Below are 6,455 nucleotides of genomic sequence, written 5' to 3'. Positions count from 1 at the left end.
AGGAAAAGAGAGAGAAAAATAATTGATGTGAGAGGGAAACATTTATGGGTTGTTCCACATATGCACCCAGACCAGGGATTGAACCCACAACCTAGATATGTGCCCTGACTGAGAATTGAAGCCACAGCCTTTCAGTGCATCGGAGGACATCCCAACGAAGCCAACTGGGCAGGGAACACAGCATATTTAAAACAATGGTGAGAAATCAAATCACTAAACTTACAGTGAAACCTCGATTATCTGGCAATGATAGTAACATTGGTCATTTTGTGTAACTGAATTTGTAAATTAATAGAATCTGCACCTACATGGTAATCCCCTTAACAAAAATGTTCCCTATATTCAATTACTAGATATCATCAGGAAGAACATACTAATCACTATCTTGTGAAATCTTGGACAAAACTTGAAAATAAAGCAAAGAAGTGGGAAATTTCTTTTTATAAGAGAAACTACATATTTATTTAATTTTAGTAGACTTTATTTTTTTCAAAATTTTTAAGTTCACAGTAAAATTAAGCGGAAGTACACAGTTCCTATATATTCCTGACTACGCACATGTGTAGCTTCCCCCATTATTAACCTCCATCACCAAAGTAGCTTTTTTGTTATAATTGATGAACCTACATTGACATATCATAATTACTCAAAGTCCATAGTTTACATTAGGGTTTAATTTTAGTGTTCTACATTGTATGAGTTTGGACAAATGTGTAATGATATGTATCCACCATTACTAAATAAAACCTTTTCCTGCTCCAGAAATCCTCTATGCTCTGATGGTTCAGAGGAAACACATCTTTTCAATATCATTCAGGAGTGAAAACCACTTAAACATTTTCTGGAGTAATATATTGACATAGAATCATTATTTACTACTAGAGGCCTGTTGCAGGAGGATTCCTGCAAGAATAGGGCTCCGCTCCCATCTCTGCGGCTCCTACCCCGCCCATCTCTGCGGCTCCTACACCGCCCATCTCTGCCACTTCTCTCCCGCCGATCTCCGCTACCTCGGCTCTGTTGCTTGGCTTCCTTCCACAGTGTCTTCAGTCTTCGCTCCCAGCCGGTATATACAAATTAGCAGCCATCTTTGTTGGTGGTTAATTTGCATATCGTGCTGATTAGCCAATGGGAGGCGTAGTGAAGGTATGTCAATTACCATGTTTGTCTATTGTTAGATAGGATTGATTAAAGACCTTAGACTAAGTTAACTTGTATGTTAAATTGTAGACTTTTGTCCAGAATAGAAGCACATAATTCCTGACCTGTAGAATGTATATCTCAAAGATTATGGTTTATTACACTGTAAAACTGTCACCTGTTTTGTATCTAACCAGAAATAATCATTTTTTTATTAAACTGCATGCACACACACACACACACATACACACACACATACACACACACACACATCCTGTTTCTCAGAAGTTTTTTAAACTGGTTTTAATACTGTGCTGATTCTCTCATTAATTATCTGAATAAATTTATGACACATGTTTATATTTGAAAGCCATCATATTGCCTTTTAAAAAATAGACTTTAACAATTTATTCACTGCAAATGTCTTTAACATATAACATGCTTCAGTCACAGCTATGTAAGCCAGGTGGAACCAACAAATGAAAAGTCAATTCCAGCCATAGAAAATCTCCCAATCTAATCAAACATCTCACTAAAGAGTAAAGAGATAAAAGCTCTGGCAGAGGATTTATCAAATTGCCAAGAAACACTGATGGAATCTTATCCTGACTGGATGCTTTTTGTAAAGCAGGAAAAAAAAGAGAGAAAGATTTCAACATGAAGTGGCATTTTGGGCTTATCATTAAAGAGTATAATTATTCCAGCATGTAGGGTAGAGTGGGAGAGTTAATTTCTTAGCTCAGCACATAATACAAAATTACCTTGGAGGAAACTTTTATACTCACCCATAAAGTATAGTACACATTTTGTGTATATAATCCTGCACGATACTAGATATGTATGGATGTTTAATGTAAATAGTAAAAAAAGGGTAAGTAATCTCAAAGAGAAACTATTTTCAGAAATCTAATCATTCAAATGTTTTGTTGCTAGGAAAATTTAAGTAAAGTTATGAATTTTTCTGTTCTTTGCTGTAATTTTTTCTATAAACTATTAAATATACTTTTAACTCTTCATTAGGCATTGTTTATTTATGAATAATTCTGCAAATAAAAACAATCACATAGCCAGCTGAACAATATATTTCAGTTCTTCATTAATTTTCAGGAATATATTAAAATTACTCACAGGTTTTCTCCATTGGTTTTGGCCAATAAACCTTTACTACTTTGGATTTCCTGGATCATACACTCACCTTACCAGTACAAAGGGCAAGTCTCACAAAGTGTACAGGTATCCTATGCTATTGTATATAATTCATGTTGTGCCTGTGTCCTCAACTATGGGAGGGAGGATGTTTGCTTATCTCTAAGCATTTTTTTTTTGAATTTAAGTCAGTTAAATGTGTTTATGTACCATGGCACTCCCCTGTTACAGGGAGATTACTGAAATGTATATAAGCAAAGGAAATAATTTAATTAAGTGGCTTAACTCTATAAAGCACATTTGTGCAACTAAAAAAATCTTGGAATGCTTGTGATGATTTTTTTCCTCCTCCCCAGCTTTATTGAAATATAATTGATATTTAACATAGTGCAAATTTATGGTGGATAACATGTTGAGTTGATACACTTTTATATTGCAAAATGATTAATTGCCAGATTAGGGCTAATACTTCCATCACCTCCCATAATTACCATTTTATTTTTGTGATTAGAACATGTAAGATCTACTCTGTTAGCAACTTTCAAATATTTTTGATGCTGTTTTGTTAAGTATGTTTACTATGGGTACATTATATCCCAGAGCTTACTCATCTTAAACTGGAAATCTATACCCCTTTACCAACATCTCCTTATTTTCCCCACCTATGTAGCCCTGGCATCACCATTCTACTCTCTGTTTCTATGAGTTCAGCTTTTTTAGATTCTACATGTAAATGATACACACATTATTTGTCTTTCCATCTCACTTATTTCACTCAGCATTATAATAATACCCTCAAGGTTCATTCATAACCCGTGCTATCATAGAAAGGCAGGATTTCTTTCTTTTTCTCAGCAAAATAATATTCCACATATTTAGATATATAAACATCATCTTTATTCAGTCATACAGAGCTACATAGATGGACACTTAGATGAAGTCCAACAGTTCTGAGGTGATTTCTTATTGTGGTTTTGATTTGCATTTCCTTCATGACTAGTAAGTGATGCTGAGCACTTTTTTATATACCTGTTGGCTATTTGTATGTCTTCTTTGGACATTCCTCTGCCCAATTTTTAAATTGGGTTGTTTGTTTTTTTGTTGTTCTGTTTTGCTATTGAGTTATATGAGCCCTTTTAACTTTTAGATATTAACCACTTAGCATATATGTAACATGGAGGTATTTTCTTCCATTCTGTAGTTTGCCTTTTCATTTTGTTATTTCCTTTGCTGTGTTTGCTGAACCTTTTTAGTTTGATGTAGTTCCACCTATTCATTATTGCTTTTTATTTATTTATTTATTTATTTTTTTAAATATTGTTATCTTTTTTTAAATATATTTTATTGATTTTTTTTACAGAGAGGAAGGGAGAGAGATAGAGAGCTAGAAACATCGATGAGAGAGAAACATCAATCAGCTGCTTCCTGCACATCTCCTACCAGGGATGTGCCTGCAACCAAGGTACATGCCCTTGACCGGAATGGAACCTGGGACCTTTCAGTCTGCAGGCCGATGCTCTAGCCACTGAGCCAAACCGGTTTCGGCCATTATTGCTTTTTAAACTGGTGCTATTATTATAAATTGTTATACGTGGTTTAATAAAAATTTAATCTATGAATAGATTCAATAAATGAAGGAGAAGTAACACTAGTAAACATCAAACATTAAAATTATAATAAACATAGGAAACTATTTTATAAAGACACTCACTAGATATATGATTTACACTTTCTTGCTCAAAAGTTTAACATATCATATCAAGATAACTCCATATTTAAAAATACTAAAAACAGAAACATATTTACCCGGCTGGTGTGGCTTGGTGGTTGAGCATAGACCATGAACCCAGGCGGTCACAGTTCAATTCCTACTAAGGGCACATGCCTGGGTTGTGGGCTCAGTCCCCATCAGGGGGAATGCAGGAGGCAGCCTATCAATGCTTCTCTCTCATCATTGGTGATTTTATTTCTCTTCCCTTTTCCCTTATTCTTTCTGAAATCAATAAAAACATATTTTTAAATGTGTTAAAAGTTATTAACAAATTGATCAGTGCCTCCAATTTGGATTTTAATTAGTAGAGTAAAACCTACCCAAACACAATATATTGTGAAACAGTCCCTGCAGCTTAAATTCATTCTTATGTGGTTATTTAGAAACAAAAAGTACACTAACAAAGGTTATAATTTTAAGACAGCTGTAAATGTAAGAACTTAAACTATAAAGAGTCTAAAAGAAAACAAAGGAAAAAAAAATTATGTGATGATGGGTTAAAAAAAGATGTTTTGATGTGGCTCCAAAAACATACTCTATTAAGAAAAAGATAAAAACATTGAGAAATTAGACATAATCAAAATTAAAACATTTTACTTTTTGAAAGACACTATTACTAAAATGAAAGACAAAACACAGACTAGAAAAAAATAATTTGCACACACATCTAATAAAGGAATGGTATCTGAAATATATAAAGAATTCTTATAATTCAATAGTAAGACTAAAAATAATAAAAAAGAGAGCTAAAGACTTAAATATTTTACCTACCCGGCAATGAGCACATATATAATAAATCATTAGTCATCACAACAAATGTATTTTATTTATATTATTATATTATATTATATTTATATTATACACTTAAAATGGGAAAAGTTAATAATGTGTGAATTATAACTCAACAAAGCCATTTATAAAATAAGCCAAATTATCTTTTTTAAGTACTATTCTTCTATTGAGACACTTTCTACTGGCTTTATTTTCTCCACCAATATCTTCTTCAGCTGTGTCTAATTCACTATTTAATCTACTTACTAGTTTCTTAATTGCAGCTATTGTATTTTTCAGGTCCCAAATTTTCATTAATTTTTTTTTCACAAATGCCAGTTCTTTATTGAAATTCTCCATCTTGTCATCAATTTTTGGAAACATTTATCACAGTTACTTTACTGTCCTTTTTTGGTAATTCTAATAAATTGATTATCAATGGGTCTGTTTCTCAGGTTTGATTTGTTTATTTGTTATCTTTATTTGCTATTTAATTTTCTTCTTGGAAACAACTAGAGGCCAGGATTATCACTTTGATTTAATCATGAATTGAAAAAATTTAAAGTATATTGCCTAATTATTTGCTTGATACTATTTCTAGGATATAGCCCTTCAGGGATCTCAGTAAATGTCTGGTATATTTAGCAGGATTCCTCTTTATGGTTGGATTCTTGAGTTCCATTTTCTTTGTTTTATTTTGTTTGTTTCTTCAGCGCTATTCGATTGTCAAATCATTACTTACTTTCTCAAACTCTCAGCCAATGGTTTGTTTGTTCTTATTTCCTATAATCTGCCAGAATTTATCAAACTATGAATACTTTGAGAAAAAAATTGCCATAAGTTAAGTCCTCTGTTGCTTCCTTTTCTTAATAATCTTAGTCACTGAAATCATGACTATGTTGATCACCCTGCATTTGTCTCCCCGACCCTATGAGATTGTCAAATGCTCTAAGCCATGAGTTTCTTCCTGGTATTTTAGCCTGTGATGTTGCTGAATGGATTAGACACTAAGTGGTAAAGCATCTGGCTCCTTTCAGGAGGTTCCTACTTTTCCCTATAACTTGTCCTCCCTAAAGTCCTAGCCTCTACAGGCATTTTTCTCTTGCAGTTGATTTTTAAAAATTTTTTATCTAGGGTTTTTGCTATTTTATCCAAGTTTCAGATTTCTTAGCTGGACAGATGGTCTGATACAAGCTATTATTTCATAACAAGATGCAAAAAATAAGAACATCACCCAATAATTTATTGGTGATTGTAGTAGGCTGAATAATGGTCCTCAAAAAAGAAAAAGTAATTTACCTAGAATCTCAGAATGTGGCCTTATTTGGAATAAAGGTCTTTGTAGATGTAATTAAGACAAGGATCTTGAAATGAATTCGCCCTGGTTTAGCTTGGGCCCTAAACCCAAATGATTAATGTCCTTATACAAGGAGGAGACCTTATAAAAATGGAAGCAGAGATTGGAGTTAAGCATCCCAAGTCAAGGTAGCCCTGAAGCTACCAAATACTGAAAGACAAAATCTAGGATTCTCCATTAGAGAAGTACACACATGTCAACACCTTGACTGAAGATTTTGGTCTTCACAGCTGGGAGAGAATACATTTTTGTTGTTTTAAGACATTAAGT

The sequence above is a fragment of the Myotis davidii genome, unplaced genomic scaffold, assembly GCF_000327345.1.
Source record: "Myotis davidii unplaced genomic scaffold, ASM32734v1 scaffold105, whole genome shotgun sequence".
Taxonomy (NCBI): Eukaryota; Metazoa; Chordata; class Mammalia; order Chiroptera; family Vespertilionidae; genus Myotis; species Myotis davidii.
The sequence above is the reverse complement of the archived record's forward strand: the minus strand, read 5'-3'. Positions refer to the sequence as shown.